This window comes from Leptopilina boulardi, unplaced genomic scaffold (genome assembly GCF_019393585.1).
Source record: "Leptopilina boulardi isolate dan_hultmark-lab unplaced genomic scaffold, ZJU_Lbou_2.1 LbouV2_367, whole genome shotgun sequence".
Taxonomy (NCBI): Eukaryota; Metazoa; Arthropoda; class Insecta; order Hymenoptera; family Figitidae; genus Leptopilina; species Leptopilina boulardi.
Genome location: NW_026137937.1, coordinates 1,017,535 through 1,035,617, shown reverse-complemented (window position 1 = coordinate 1,035,617; position 18,083 = coordinate 1,017,535). Strand labels below are relative to the sequence as shown.

The 18,083-nt window shown below is 27.3% G+C and overlaps 2 protein-coding genes across 6 annotated transcripts in view; one reads left to right on the top strand and one right to left on the bottom strand.

Annotated features, from left to right (window-relative positions):
* LOC127287005 (ras-related protein Rab-24-like) overlaps positions 1-18,083 on the bottom strand; it is a 590,458-nt gene that overhangs the window by 95,317 nt on the left and 477,058 nt on the right. The gene's annotated exons all lie outside the window — the stretch shown is intronic.
* LOC127286996 (sodium-coupled monocarboxylate transporter 2) overlaps positions 1,898-18,083 on the top strand; it is a 415,172-nt gene continuing 398,986 nt past the window's right edge. The window contains exon 1 of the mRNA XM_051313677.1: positions 1,898-1,950. The gene's annotated coding sequence lies outside the window, so the exon portion shown is untranslated. The remainder of the gene's footprint in view (positions 1,951-18,083) is intronic.

Below are 18,083 nucleotides of genomic sequence, written 5' to 3'. Positions count from 1 at the left end.
CGTCATGTTGTATTCGCCATTTTAAATTTTGAAAAACTGACTTCGGATTCGTAATCAGCGACCCCGAAAACCCCCGAATAATAAATTTTGTATAAATCCATCGATTATTTTTTGTGTTAATGTGAATTTTCTAAACACGATCCGAATTTCCTGTATAAATTGTTTATAAACAACCATAACTTTTGTGATTTTTAATATTTTGTCTAGTCACTTTCAGATATCTTTTATAATGTCATTAACTTGAAGTTAAAGTACCATTCAAACTTTAAATGAGAAAAAAATGTTTTGTCCATATTTTCTTCATTTTCGTCCTTCGTTTGTAGAATCACCCATATATATTAAAACACAGTTTTTATGTGTATCTCGTAATATTTTTTTTAAACTATAATATCAATCTTTCTAGTTGGCCGTGTTGAATTTAAATTAAAAGAAAAAAATAATTAAAATTTTTAATAGCATAATAATTATATATATATTTTTTTTTATTAGAAATGATAAATTGAAGAGAGCGCGCGTGTGTGAAATATATCTTAAAATCTTTAATTATGACTTTAATTAATCATAAAATTTTGATATTGCGCCAGAATTTTGATCAATAATCACCAAAGTTTAATGATACGCATTTATCACCGAGAGAAACTTTAGGGGTTTTCCCTGGAGATGCACACAAATAGTGACATAAAACATTTTTATGTGCAGTTTATTGCATTTTTCTTTGAAAATAAATTTCCCTTCTCGTAAATATTTTCCTACGCCACACACTATCCTTGCACTTTTGAATTTTAATAAATTTATTATATTTTCGTTTTGTCTTATTTATTTATTTTTTAAGTTTTTAACATTCTCAATGTTTTGAAATTATTTGTTAGTTTGAGAATGAACAATAATTATTGCAAAAATACATAGCTTTAAAGTAGACGGCATCCCAAAACTTTTGCCCCTTTTCCCCATCTCTCAGTAATTTTCTGTATAAATTGTTTTATCAATAAATTGTTGCTTATTTACTAAATAATTTAATAAATTAAATGATAGCAAATTCAATTGTTTGTTTATATAATTCGTATTTTAAAATTTAATTCTTTTGATATTAAAACAATAGGTATTAAAAATTGAATATTAATTTAATTGATGTACAACAATTACAAATAATTATTTTAATTAAACTAATTTTAAATTAAATTTAATTAATACTAAAATTAAAAATTAGTTTATTAATAAATTATAATGTATTTAATATAAATATATTGAATAAGAAGAGAAAGATTATTTATTTAAATATACAAATATAAAATAATATATAATAATATGCGGTTGGGTTTGTTTATTTTTCAGATAATATGCAATAAAACAATGACTCTTCTGGAATTCTGTTTTCATCTCGAGGTTGGACATTGTTGACATTTGGTTAGGAAGTACTGTCTCGGCATGAATTGCAGGTCATAACCGGTGAGAATTAAAATTCAAAAATAATAGGAAATATATTTGAAACTCAGTTTAAATTTACGAATCGTCATGTTAACAGGTATATAAATTCTGCTCAAGGAAAAATTCAATTTCAGTTTCGGGAATGTGTGCGTATTTTAATTTCTTAACATAGCGAATGCTTTTAAAGTGGTTTTTAAATAGATTTTCCCTTTAACTTTTTTTAAAAATATTTTTATTACAGTAGTGTTGAAATCGTATCTTAAATCGCGATTATATTTTAAATTTTATTCATTTTTTTTTTCAATTTTAACATCCACGTGGTTCTCGGGAGTGATCGAATTTTCTTAAAACCGCGTTCGTTCGATAACTAGTATTTAGCGTAATTTTATTATCGTGTTTTCGGGAGTGTTCGAAAATTTTTAAATCGCGTATGATTGTGTTTTGCAACTTGGAAAATAACATTTTAGTGCTACTTCATGGTGCTGATCGGACATAGACGAATTGAGACCACAGAATCTGCAATTGGTAAGTCAAAAAAATTTTTTTTTACTGTTATGTCATATTTGTTAAAAATTTAAATAATTTTTAATTTTATCTAAGCTGAACTTATAATTGTTCCCTATTCTAATTCCTCAATTTAACTTAGCTAAATTAACTAAGTTGGAAAGAGGTTTATTAAATGAATGATTTTAAAAAAATACAATATGCAAATTGTTTATTTAAAAATGCTGAATGTTCTCAATTATTATTATTACAAGACAATCAAACAATTATGAAATCTATTTCATAAAATTTGGTAAGGTTACCTTATTTTATGTTGTGGTGAAGTCTCCAAATTTTCTTCGCGAGTTTTGATGATTCGGTATTCTATTGAGTTTTTTTTACGACTGCTCGTAAAAGGTCTTTATTGATGGGTGTCACTGTTGAAATTTAGACTTCCGTATATATTAGAACTGTATTTTAACACATGAACTCCGTACGTATAATTTTTGGGACTGCCTTCGTAGTGAAAGGTATCCCTTTATATAGTTATATTTTCCAATGTATTTCTCGCGACAGTACCAGCTCGCCTCTTTGGGTTAGATTCAAAATCGTTACCTCACAGACACGAAAAGTGTTTATTGCTTTTTTCAATATGTTGGTGACTCTGTATGTTGATTTCCTTGTTTGTAGATCGTCTTTTATAATTCCAAATATCAAGAACATTACAACTTTAAGAAATATTACAATTTTACATATTGATTATTTTTAAATATTAATTGCATAATTATTTATTTATATTTTTAATATTTGTAACAATTGTTTTTTAAGTATAAATTATTATTTATTTATAAATACATTTGTTTATTTATAAATAATTATCGATTTATAAATATATTTGTTTATTTAAAAACAATTATTTATTTACAAATATATTTATTTATTTAAAAAATTAATTTTACATAAACATTTATTTATTTAATTTGTTTATTGACATTAATTATTAATAATTATTATTATTATATTTTTTTTATAGCAAAAATGTTACGATGACGTGACATAACATAGCAATACTTATATGATTAATTTCTAAATACACCATTATTTCGATAAATTGTTATGCTCAAAATTTTTCCACACGAGATCGTGAATAGATTTTATGTTTTAATTGATTGATAAATGGTGTTGATTTAAATTGTCTCCTCTGTGTTCATTGAACATTTAAGCCTTATCAGAAGCAGACCAGCATTATGAATGGTTGAATACGATTGACTAAATTTTAACTTGTCAATTTGATATACTAATTAACAGCTGTTATTGATGTCATATATGTATATATATATATAATTACATACATATATTATAGATACCATATATGGTTTACTAAATTTGAAACTCATTCGATTTTCATTGCTTAAATGCAGGAAAATTGTTCTAAATTACAATTCATTGTTTTGCCAGTTCAAGTTCCGCTTAAACTTTATAATGTTAGCCAGTTAAACCAAGTAATAAGTTCTCTGGCTAAATTTCTACGGAGCGTCGACAGTTGTGTAGTAAATTCATGAACTTACATAATTAAGAAACAAGTTTTAATTAATTGTATCAATATAAGCAGAAATTTATTTCCATTCTGCCCATATGTTTTGTTTCGATATCATACATAATTTAAAGTAGTTAAAAATAACTAATTTGATAGCAAAAAATCTGACACTGATTCAAATAGTAATATTTTTACTAATCATTTAATTAAAAATAACAAATTATTAGTTAAGCTCACTTTTAGAATTTTTCTAAAATATAACATAAATTTTATTCAGAAATTTAATTAAGGTCCTGTGACTGTTGTGATTTCACATGAAAATATTATTCGCAGGTTTTTTCGCAAAATATTTAATAAGATTGCATCAGCTAAAATTTGTGAAAAACTCAAAAATAGTATATATAGGGTAACTGCACCAGTGGTGGATCAGTTAAGCCCCTTAACTTTCTTATTTTGACTTTGAAGTTCTGTATAGGTTGCTTTTAGACAAATTCGAGGTTATTCTTTATAGTATTATGGACCAGATAGTTCCAATAGACATTTCCTTCAAGGTTAGACTTAATTTTGACATCTACTTTTACTTTAATGCTCCATCAAAGATAATTTGTCAATGATCCTATTCTGGATCACTGTTTGCACCAGTCATGGTTATAGATTGCTCCAGTGGTGGATCACTTAAAAAATCATACTAAAAAACATTGCATTTTAAAATTACGAGACTGAGAAGTTTTGCAACTTTTATAAGGCTTTACGGACAGATTTTCAAATTCACTTTCTTATCCATATCCCCTCCTCTTTCATTTCTATAGGTATAATGTAACTAAATATTAATTAATCATCTTTTTATTAGAATTTTTGGTAATAAATAAATAGAAACTCTTAAAGCTTCAGTTTCAATGATAAATAACATTTATTAATTCTGGGTATTTTAACCCTCTGCCTGGCCAGTTGACCGTTATCGACAAAAAGCGACAATTCGGTCGCCTGGTGGGGACTATGGGAAATACATTCTATAGAGTGGGGATAACCCAGGACAGGGAGAGGGTTAATTCAACAAAAATTTAACAATTTGAAATCAGGGGGTCGATTACGTAACTTTCCCACATCCCACATCTCACTTCCCACATTTTACATCCCACATCTCACTTCCTACATTTTACATCCCACTTCTCACTTCCCACATTTTACATCCCACATCCCACATCTCACTTCCCACATTTTACATCCCACGTCTCACTTCCTACATTTTACATCCCACTTCTCAATTCCCACATCTCACTTCCCACATTTTACATTCCATTTCCCACATCCCACATCTCACTTCCCACATTTTACATCCCACATCTCACTTCCTACATTTTTCATCCCACTTCTTAATTCCCACATCCCATTTCCCACATCTCACTTCCCACATTTTACATCCCACTTCTCACTTCCCACATTTTACATCCCACATCTCACTTCCTACATTTTACATCCCACTTCTCAATTCCCACATCCCATTTCCCACATCTCACTTCCCACATTTTACATCCCACTTCTCACTTCCCACATTTTCCATACCACTTCCCACATCCAACATCTTGTGGGAAATGGGAGAGATGTGAGAAGTGGGATATAAAAGGTGGGAAGCGTGATAAGAAAAGTGTAAAGTACAATGTGAGATGTAAAGTGTGAAAAGTGAAATGTGAGAAGTGGGATGTGAAATGTGGGAAGTGAGATGTGGAATGTGAAATATGGGAAGTGGGATGTGGTATGTGAAATATGGGAAGTGGATATGAAATATGGGAAGTAAGAAGTGAGATGTGAAATATGGGAAGTGGGATATGAAATATGGGAAGTGAGAAGTGAGATGTGAAATGTGGGATGTGGGATGTAAAATGTGGGAAGTGGGATGTAAAATGTAGGAAGTGAGATGTGGGATTTGGGAAGTGGGATGTAAAATGTGGGAAGTGAGATGTGGGATGTAAAATGTGGGAAGTGAGATGTGGGAAGTGGGAAAGTTACGTAATCGACCCCCAGGTGTTAACAATTAATAAACATTTGATTTAGTGTTAACTAAAATTTAACTCATAAAATTTTCAATAAAACAATGCGTCAACAGGCGAAAAGTAGGACTGATCCACCACTAGATTTTGTTACTTTTTTGGTTCCAGTCGTGGATCACCCCAAAACAATGGACACGCGCTACTTAAAGACGTAAATATTGTTCTCAGGGCTCTATGGGGATAAAACGAAATGCCTCCTATTGTGAAAAGAATTAAAAATTGTCCTAAAATGGCTCCAAAGCTTTCTATTCCAAAATATACTCTTAACTTACATGCTAAGGAAAACTCTTGTTTTCTGTCACCACTTTAGTAATTGTTGTCCTGCTTTCTTCGCGATGAATTTAAAAATTTTTTTAAATTGTAATATTGATCTGTATAACTTTCTTAACAATTACCGACACTTGCGGTTCATTTACTTACAAACGTGTAAACACAAATGACCATTTTTCTCGCAGTTGATCCACCACTGGTGCATGATCCACCACTGGTGCAGTTACCCTAAGGATTCGTTGTCAAAAAAATTTATTTTTGAAAAATTGCATTTTCGTGACAATAACTAAAGTCATATTGCCGCCATATTGAATTTTCTTTAAATATTTAAGGTTTTAAAAATAAATTTTTTAAATATTAATACTCTGTCACATAACAGCGATTCTTTATACTACATTTTGAGTTTTACATAAAATTTTAGCTCAATCTATCAAATATTTTGCGAGAAATCCTGCGAAGAATATTTACATGTGAAGTCACATAACCTGAAAGCTTTACTATCAAAAATATTAACCTCCATGAAGTTGGCGTCAACGCTCAGCGCCGAAAATTGTTTTTACAGGACCAAAAATGTCAAATTATTTTCTTAAAAATATTTTCCATACAAATAATACCTTGAGAAATACTTTTTAAGGTATTATGTGGACCCAAAACGTTTTTAAAAATGATTTCATATTTTTAGTTCTATGAAAAATAATTTTCGACGCTGAGCGTCGACGCCAACTTCAGGAAGATTAATGTTAATGCCTTGAAAAATTTACCACACATATATTGTTACTTGATGTTTCTGTATAAATATTTTAAATGTTATTTATGATTAATGATAACAAAGACAGAAAATTAATAGCCCAAAATAGATTTTTTTTATTAAATAAAGAAATAAGAAACAATTTTTATTAAATTGTCAAGTTTTCATTTTTAATATACAAGTTGTATTTTTCTTTGATAGTTTTATTTTCTAAAAGTACTTCGCTTTACGCAATAATAGCTCACCCACAAGGTGGTCAATTTTAATGTTTTCTCATTTTATTATTCTCCGTTTTATTGCCACTTTACAATTGGATTTTATAACCTATTGAAAGTGGTGCTGCACGATCTCATGTCTGTTCACTTGCCTCGTGCAAATGCTTTTTTTATAGCCGTTTTTCGAAATTTTCACATCGTCTCATTGATGACAATTAAAACATCATTAATTTGTGTAAACTAAGTTTTAATGAAGAAATTTTCACTTACCTTGATTGTCATTGAATTATTAATAATAAATCTTCTTTTTTTCGACTCTGAAAATTTTGTGCTGAATTTTTTTGTACATTTTTGAGAGAAGGATTATAGGAATTTGAAAGATTTTTATTGGCCAAATGGAGAAAGGGAATTATTTGCAACTTTTGTAATATAGAGATGTTAAGAGGGGGGTAATTTTAGTGAATCTGTTGAAATTGTTTTTGCTAAATGGCGCATTTCAAACTCGTTATGAAATTGCCTTTTCTACAAGTTGGAAAATTATTCGTTATAAGAATGTTGGAATCGGTGCACTCAGACCACTTTCTGGGATTCAACTTTGTCGGTACATTGTGCTCCTGTTTCATAGCCAAGAATAAAGTAACTTGAAAGCTCGAGGGCAGGATTATCTGCCTCGTGCCAAGAAAAATGGAAAAAAAAGGAATGAGGACTTCGTATATCGCTTTAGGCTCAAGTTAATTTCAACTTTTTTTCAAAAACTGAAAAGCGACCAGTAGATTAAAGTTTTTCATTGTTATAGATTTCCGTCATTTAATTTTGTTATTTCTCTTATTGTCACAATGTTTTAAATTATTTTCTCAATTTATTTAAATTGTTGATTTAGGTTAAATTTTTTTTTTTATAGATATATTTCGTTTTTTACTGCTTGGAAAATTTTGAGATAATTTTGAATATTTTGGAAAGAAATTTTTGATACTTTGAATTCTTTTTAAAGCATAATCCGACTGTCATATATTGTAAAGAGAATTTTTCTGTTAGTGCATTGATTGTTTTGAAATTTAAAAAGTAAATTAAAATTTCGTAAAAAGGAAGGGTGTATAAAGGTTGTCAATAATGAGACATTTTCACTTTTATAAAACAATGTAATGTATTGATAGTTCAGTGTCTGCGTAGATCATAGTACTCGTATCCCTTGACCTTCTAAACACCTCTTTTTTTTGCGTAATCGGATATAATTACAGTGACAATATTATTTTCTTTTTTATTAGAGATGGTAATTTAACTAACATTACAGTGTTATTTCACATCATCGCAATTATTCATTGATTGAAAATGAACGATTCTCGTAAACTTTTTATTATATTGTACATAGTGAACAGAAGGTGATTACAAATTCTAAGGAATTACCACGGATTTATTTTTGAGAAGAGTGTATTCGTGCTTATTTACGTAGAAATTAAAATAACAGAAAAATTGATTTTTGTAAACTATAATAATTTTTTGCTTTTAAAATTTAAATAGTAAAAGTGAGAAAAATCAAACTATATATACCGTGAAATTTTTTTTTACGAGAAGTGTGATCTTATAGGAACAATATTGGCTACGAAAGTTCGCGCCTTATATGACAAAGTATTAGTGTGAAAAACTTTAAAACCACCAGTTCGCAACTGCATTACGCGTAACTGAGATCTCATGAGCTTGTTTTGGTAGATTTATTTTTTAATGTCTTGTGATATTTGTTTTAGTAGAGATGTAATTTTTTCGTCGAATACAAAATTTTCATTTTTGTCAATTTTTTTTAAGGATTTAATCATTTTTTTTTTCAATTTTAGCCCTTCTTGATTGCATCCTTTTTGTTTACTGCCTTTTTTTAAATTTGTTGATTGGTTTTTTATTTGGTTAGAATAAAAATAGTAAAATTTAAATTTAAATTTCGCTATTAAATTAATTAAAAATAAATATTAGGTTAATTAAAAATTTTATTAAATTTAAAAATAACTTTATTTTCTACTAATTTTTAGTCATTTTTCACTAAAACTTTAGTAAAACAATATTACTAAATTGTATATAGATTTGATTTATTTTAGTAATATTTTACTAAAAACTAGTGAAAATTTCTATACTGATATGAATTAGTGAAGGAATTCTTACCAATTCAAATTTAGAGAGTGAAAATTCGTAAAATTAGTGGAAATTTTTAATTATTCTTTACTGAAACTTTAGTAAAAAAAAAAAAATGAAACTACCAAATCAAATAGTAATATTTAACTAAAAATTAGTAAAAATTCTTACTAATGTGAAGCTCACTATTTACTAATTCAAATTTAGAGAGTCACTAATTCAGATTTATAGAGAAGAAAGAAAATAACGTGTATTTTTATATGGAATTAAAATTTAGGTTGGAAAAAATACGTTTTACAGTTAAAGAAATGATAAAAATAAATTTAGTAATTTGCGCAATAATTACATAGTCATTCAATTGTTTCTATGGTACTCTATATAGAATTTAAACTAAAAGTTAATTTAGGTGAAAGCTGTAGATAAAAATTAACTCTTGAACGAGCAGTTAAGCATAGTTTTTATCCTGCCTTTATTTATATATATATATATAGTTTATTTTATGTAGTAGAATATATAGAGTTTAGAGCAAAAATAGTGCTCTTAGTTTTACTTCTGGAGAGAGAAATTTATAGTTTACTGCTTAGTGACCCCTTTAAGATGAGTTCAAAGATGCAATCAAGAAGCTTGAAGCGCCTTCATCTTCGTCTCTTCATCAGACGTCGTTGAAGCTTTCAAAGTTCTTTACGTCCAAAACCGATCAGCCAAATAAAGTCGATAAAAGTCGGAGGAAAAAAAAAATTTATGGAAGACTATATACGTCGGTGAAGTTTACAACGTTTATGATCAACGATTGATAAACAAAATAAATTTTTCTATGCAAATTATTATTATTTTTGATCTACAAAATTTTTTGCAACGTTTCCTTGATCAATAATTTTTTGAAAAAAAATAGTTTTTATTTTTTGAGTGAAAAATATATATTTTTTTTTCAAACGTTGATCATAAACGTTGTGAACTTCACCGACGTGACTATATTGCATATTGAAATTATAAAAAAAATTAACTTTATAGGTATTTTTTTTTGTTTAAATATAAATTGATGAACAATCAAGAAGATATAATATCACTTATCATGGTTTTTGATTAGTTTTTTTTTTTTTTAAATATTTTCTCGCATCATTCGCGCAAGATGCTTGAAAACATTTTATTCTCTTTAATAAAATTCGAAAATGATTTGTTTAAACTGATAAGACGGTTTTTTTTTTATTTTAAAATTTTATTCTTTCTTCTCTTGAAATATTTCTGGACTGATCGCGCTTTCGATTGAGTTCAGATTTATGTGATAGTTTGCAAGGTTAGAAGGGTAGGGAATAACGATCATACATTTCTCTGGAGTCTATGACGCAATAACGAAGCGATATATATATATTTTTTTTTCTTAAGGTGATTTTTCCTTATTTTTGAGATTTCGGAAGAGACAACGGAATTAACGAGGTGTGAATAAACGAAGCATTTTGCTATCTTGTCCAGAGAATCGTTATTCTCTTTTTTGTTTGTTTTTTTGATTGTTCAAGCATTATTTTTATTAAACAATAAATATGCTGATATTTAAGTGATTGATGACGATGGCCACCCAAACCTGGTTCAAAGATCCTTGACCTTTGATCAAGGATGGTCATTGATTCAAATTTCCTTTATTGCAATACATATTTCTCAAGACTTCTTTTTGTCGTATATAGACGAAATTTCATAAATGTCGAAAACTGTTAATGATGGATCGTTAAAAATATGTTGTTTCATTTTAGTCAAAATTAAAAGAAAGATAGATCTAGGAAAGTAATTATATCATATATGTGTTATTAGGTGAAACTGGTGTAAACATTTTTTTTTTATTTATATATATATATATATTTAAATGGAAGAATTCGTTACTTTAATTATATGATAATTTAAAAAATTGGACGCAAATACAAATTTTAACTGCATTCTGCTTATGGTATAAAGTAATGAATGCATAAATACGTGCTTGGTTTGCAATTCATAAAGCATTTCAAACATTCATATCATTGCTTTCTGCCGTTCTATTTGGTTAAAGAGTAATTCATGTTTTTGATTTACATATAACGGGACAATACATTTACGAATACAGAAAAAAAAATGCAACCAGAAAGATAGAGACATTTTTTTCTATTTAAAAAAAAATACATCAAATGAATATGGTACATTAAAAAATGTATTTCAAAAGTCTATTATGAAATATATAGTATTTTAAAATGTCATTTACATACAACAACGACAGCGACAAAAAATGTCATGAATTTTAAAATGCATTTTTGAAAAAGTTAAAATTTATTTTTCTGATTTTAAGTGAAAAAAAAGAAAATGATTTTCCAACAAATTTAATTGAATGTGCAAACATTTTTGACATGTGGTGAAATGTAACTCTAATGGACGAGTGATTGGATGATCGATCGTTGAACAGTTAACGAGCATTGCGGGTCACGCAAGGTTCTTGCAGTGTGACAATTTAAAGATGTATATGCATGTCGCTATTGTCTCTATAGAACTCTCATTAATAGACTATTATAGCATGTATAATCTCTTAATTGGAAACTGTACTTAAGGGCTACGCTCTACGCTGAAGATGCGGTCGAGCCAAAACCGGAATTTCTGCGGTTTTAGTTCGGAACGCTGAACTGAGGGAATTCACTTCCTCTCCAATATTCTCTCTCTCTCTCTCTCCTTCTCTCTATATATTTACACAAAATGATCTTCACAGTCGTATATTATATAGTATCTTGTGTTTAGTTATCTTTAACTCACTCACTCTTTCTCTCTCGCTCTCTCATTTTCTCTTGCTTTCTATAACAGACAATCAACGCTATTATTAGACAATAGGACTTCGTATTGATAATAGTGAGGCTAACAATGATGGTAATAATGATAATAGTCGTAGTAATAATATCATTTTTATATAATAATAGTAGTCAATATATTTATACTATATATATAGATTTTTTTTGTCGATTAATGTTACAAGTCCGTAATAGTAAGTATATATAATGTATAGTATTTAAACCCGATTTTTATAATAATTTACGATAATCAATATCATAAATTTATTTCTCTCTCTCTCTCTCTCTCTCATATTTTATATATGTTATTTTATTTTACCCTTGCAGGCCAACTGCCGCACTATTTTCAATCCCGACACACACCTTGAAAGCGTTTTAGTGATATCACAGTGATTTCATTGCTCCAATATTATCGATAGAATTTGTCTTCCGCTGTCCTTGCACGAAATTGCCACAGACTCGAGGGAAAATATTTCACTGGAGTGTGTTTTTCTTTTTCTATCCTGACATGCGATTTGTTTCTTAGCATTGCTCTTGAAAGAGGGAAGAAGAAGTAGAGGAGAAAGGGATGGGAGGGTGAGAGAGATTCCCGGACGCGAAAGACTATTTCTTTGATTCCTTGTCACCATATTGAATTCTAGTTCTAGACTTTTGACCCAAACTCGATATTCTTCGTTGAAATATAATGTGTTTTTCAGTTTGATTTGTGATTTTCACTTCAAAAATCACAAACATAATCTAAATTTTTTTGGACATAAGGTCCCTTCTCTCGTAGAGCGTCACATGTTTACCTGTATACAGCAGTGTTAAATTTATCTAAGGTAAATGTCCCAATTAGTGTCCTACTAAGAATTTAACTTTAGTTAATGAAGAAAAAACTCGATTTATATTCTTCCATGGAGATAATTTTTCACATTAATATAAAGGTAATCATTTTTTGAGCAGAAAATAATTTTTATTTGAGTATTATTATCAAAATATTTTAAATTTTCTTTTTTTTAAAGTGATGTTATTGTACCAATTTGTGTCCGACGAATTTTAGGTTGCCCCTATTTGTGACCTGAGGTGTACCAATTAGTACTCAGCAGCCATATTTGTGTCAAGAAATGCAAAATATAAAAGTAATTGTTATTTCATTCTTTTAATAAATTTATAATAATTAAATTAATAAATTGAATTGAAAAAAAAATTAATTTACTTCGTGAATTTAGTGTATTTCACAGTCTGAGTAAATAAATAAATAAGTAACTAAAGGAAATAGATGTTCACTATTTGGTATACAAACATAAAAATATGCTTTGTCCTAATTAGTGTCTTTAAAAAATACTCGATGTTCTTACACTGTCACATTTTTCACATATTTAAATAATTTTAGGTTAAAATATAAAAACTCTCACAATAATTTTCAAAATTAAAAGTTATAGAATTAATAAATGAAGCATTTTTCAGAAAAATGTAATAATTTCTTTAATTAAAGTTGTTTTATTGTATGTAAACACAAATAGGATCATTCTCATTTTAGTGTACGTATTTGTATTTTTAGGTATACATAAAAATTAACTTATCTTTGCATGAAAAAAAATCTCCAAACAGTAAAACTATATTATCTTGAATTATTTACTTAACAATTTAATTCAATATTAGACGTTAATTATCCTGTGCTAACAACATTCTGTTAACCTGTCTAATGACAATCTTTATAAGATGGCGGCATACTTTCCTCGTTTTGGCAGAGAGGGCGGCAGTGCAAATATTCAAAATTTATTTATAATTATTAAAGAATACTAAGACCTTAAATGCAAATCTACACGAAAGATATATAATGTAATATTCAAAAAAAAATTTTTTGAATATTTTTCTAAATTGTTTTTTATTTTATTTCGTGCATAAATGTGCAAGTGGACACAAATTGGGACATTTACCTTATACTCTCTTAATTTGAATCAGTGAACACGGTGCTCTTGGATGAGGTTTAACTCAAAAGTTCCCCCCCCCATCCAATTTTTCTCTCAAATCTCGTTCTAGTATCAAAACTGAATAATTTCAGCCAAAAATGAAAATCTTTTATGGAAGTAATAAAAAGAAAAATCAATTTTTCGTAATTATTTGTAGGTTATTTGTTATATCTAGATCCAAAAGCACCCCACAGTTAAAATTTCTGTTAGAAATTAACGTATGTGTACCTTAAGCAACATTAATGCAGTTAAGATGTAAAAAAGAAGTAATATCAATTTTATAATTCATAAAAACAGCAAAAAACAGCGTTTTCTGGTAGTTTTTAAGCCTATCTCTCTAAATTTGAATCAGCTAAAATCCGCTGATTGGCTAATCACTATATATATATATATATATATATATATATATTATTTTAATGGCAAAAGTTATAATATTTATTTGAAAGCTTATAAAATTCCCTACAAATTGGTTGTTTAACTTACTTTTTATCTTTACTTAATAAAAGATATGTTCGTCAGAATGTTAAAAAACAACATAAAAAAAAGTTTTCCATTCAGTAATTGGGCCGTAACTTTTTTAGTATGCAAAAAAATAAAAATCTTCAAAAATACATTTTTGAAGCATACAAAATTTTGAACGTCGGTCATTTTCGTCGGAAGATAAATTTATTTTTAAAATGGAGTATTCCGCTGATTGAAATAGTTGTTAGTCGCTGATTCGCAGCTGCATACTTATAGCTTTTTTAATCAGCGACTATTCACTGCCAATCAGCGGATTTTAGCTGATTCAAATTTAAAGAGATAGGCTTAAAAACTACCAGAAAACGCTGTTTTTTGCTGTTTTTATGAATTATAAAATTGATATTACTTCTTTTTTACATCTTAACTGCATTAATGTTGCTTAAGGTACACATACGGTAATTTCTAACAGGAATTTTAACTGTGGGGTGCTTTTGGATCTAGATATAACAAATAACCTACAAAAAATTACAAAAAATTGAGTTTTCTTTTTATTCCTTCCATAAAAGATTTTCATTTTTGGCTGAAATTATTCAGTTTTGATACTAGAATGAGATTTGAGAGAAAAATTGGATGGGGGGGAACTTTTGGATTTAATCTCATCCAAGAGCACCGTGTGAAATAGCTAGAAGTCGATTATTGAATCATTTAGTAAAATTTTCACTAAAAATCAGTCATATATCACTGATTTCCAGTGAAAATTTCACTAAATTAATCAGTTAATTTGTTTTATCGGTAATTGGTAAAACAGATTGACTGATTTATTTAGTAAAATTTTCACTGTAAATCAGTGATATATGACTGATTTTCAGTAAAAATTTCACTAAATGATTCAGTAACCGACTTCTAGCTATTTCACCAGTGAAATTTCACTGATTCAAATTAAGACAGTAGTTGTTTTTAATAAAAATGAAAAATTAAAGATTTTGTTTCTTTTGCAAAAATTAATACAATGTTCAAATGTAAAATAGAATTTATCCGAAAAATATTTCCACTTTAAATTTTGTATAACAACTGAAAAGTTATACTTGTGAAATTCACTTCCTGGAAAGATGAACTATATAACGAATGTTCTCAGTTTCCGCAATTTGGGTATAAAGCTTAAAAAATAAAGATAAATCTCACGTTTCTAGTCATTTCCAAGGCAAAATACATTTTTTTTATCTGACAGGGTTAAAAAAATTTATTATTAGAAGTGCTTTTAAATTTAATATATACATTTTGTAAAATCATTTACATAATTGAGATGCTGAAATTTAATATCACATACACATATTAATATAGATGTTCATGAAAAATTCATCCAAGAGTATGAACAAAAAGTTTTCTTTTTTCTTTTTTTATAGAAATTGTATTTTTCCTTCTTTTTACTCGTTACATAACAAAGGAATTTTTATCTTATTTTCTTTGATAGAAAATATATAAAAAAAAAATGTTGAAATTTTCTTTAACCCTTTCAGAACCATAATCTCAATATAAACAAAATTTTCTTGCGAAAGTGCGGTATTTTTGTTTATTTTTGATTAAAAATATTTCAGTAACCGAAAAATTTAAAAAATAAATTGTACATTTACTTTTTTTTTGTTATAGAAGAGGAATTGTTAATTTGTTTTGTAATTCTCACATAACCCGAGTTTGATAAATTGACTTTTTTTTAGAATTAAATTCCTTTCTCGTACAATATAAAATGTATGTATATATTTAAATAATTTAGTAAAAGAATGGGACGCATTGAATATTTCTCTAAAACTCATTTTTACGAGTTGTCAGTGAATAGAATTTTATAAAGCAGAATATTTAACGAAATTAGTAGAATTTTTATTTAATCTAAATTTTACATCTGACTATAATTTTACTTGATTGGATTTTTTATGTTTGTAATATATTTGTTAAATATCAATGAGGTCAAATAAAAATTCTGTTAATAAAAATTCATTGAACTTAAAAATTTTGTTATATATAAAATTTTGTATAAAAAATTTATTCTTATAAAATTATATATTTGACAAAATGACTAAAATTGTATTGCTGACATATTAAATTTTCCTTATATATGCAATTTTATAAAAATAAATTTTTTGACAAACTATTAATACTCTGGTACATATAAACGATTTTTTTTTTAATACCATTTTTGAGTTCTCCATAAAATTTTATCTCAATCTATATATCAAGTATTTTACGAGAAAACCTATACGGAAAAAAACATGTGGAATCAGAACAATCACATGCCCTTAATAAGAATTTAGTTAAATGAAAACGTTTAATATATAAAATTTCGGTATAATGTCTATTTTATTTTTTCTTAGATAGAAATTTGACTTTATATTATGAATTTTCAAACACTGCAAGTTCGAACTAACAATTTTTAGAAAATATTTGTACGTCACAAAAAATATTATATTCTGAAATATAAATTTTTTTATAAAGAAAATATTTAAACTTAAATGACTATAAAAGAGTTATTTTCGAAAAATTGAAATATGTCTCAAGACTTATTATAGAAAATTTTATATATTTACAATATCGAAAATAAAAAGTTATTTTTTTTCATCTTTTTAGAGAGTGATTTTGACACTCTACAGTTAGTGTTGATAGTTTGATACATGAACTTTCTAGTCTTACATGAAAAGTGGAAGAAATTGCTTTCTCGATAAGCTGTTACAGGCTGTAGGTATTTTCTTGTATGATTTTTCAAATATAAATTTATTTCTGGTATTTTATATATAGAGGTGACTGCGCTGAAAAAAGAATTATTTAATTTAAATAATCGATTAACTTGACTATTATCAATTACATATTTACTTGAACCAAATAATTTTTATTTTTATTAAATAAATTGTATTTGAACTAATAATTTATTAAATTTATTAAATAATAATATTTATTTGACAATAGTCAAGTAACCGATTATTTGAATCAAATAAATTCTTTTTTCAGTGTGTGAAATCTAATACGTTTTAAAATAATTAAGAAAGTTAATAATCATTAAAATTGAAGATCTCATCGTAAATTGAATTTATTTAAACGATCGTGGTGAGAGAATCAGCGGCAGTAATAAATTGATGAGTCGGAGATCATACGATTGGGAAATTGGTTTGATCTCTGATAAAAGCCGAATCAATGGACGGAAAATGAAATTGTGTCGGTGATTGAGAGATTAAAGCAATAATAGAATTTTCCTAATAGGTTAAATTGGGAATATTTAGGAAAAGATTATTATTATATATTATTTGTGTGTTACATGTGTCGCCCTATGATTCTTTATGGAAAATATCGTTTCGTCTTGCTTGGCTTGAGTTATGTCGCATGTTAAGCTAGTTACTTGAAGTCTTTTCGCATATATAACTCTCTAAACTCGTTCAATTTACGTTGAAACTTTCTTAACTTGAATTATATGCACTGACGAAGTTTATAATCCTTTTATGTGAAGAGCTGTCGAGTTCCTTGAGATTCGACAAGTCTCGACAGAAGACGTGCTAATGTTTTTGTCTTGACAATAATAGTTGAGACAAGAAAGTAACTAAGCTTTTGCATCTTATACACAAATCCTTGCGGTGAGTTTCTATGTGTTTTACATTGTGAAAATTATTTTAAATGCGACAAAGGAAGCAAGGAAGTAAAGTCTCATTCGCGGAACGTGTATATAAAGTAATTATTAAATTTATAAACAAATGTTTTGTAATAGTATTTCTGAAATATAATTAATTTTTTTTTTGGGAAACAATGTTTCAGGGAAAAGTAAAATGTAACTCTAAAAGAAATTTAATTTATTTAATTACTACTAGGAACTTTCTCTGTTAAACTTTTGATTATTAAAACACTTACAAACTAGAATTATATAAAAATATTTACAAGTTTTTATTCTTTTAATGAAACACATTTTTATAGGGGAAGAAAGTATATATGTTTTTTTTTCTAATAAAGTAATTTTTAGGAAAAAATATATAAGAAATTGGTTTGCGGTAAG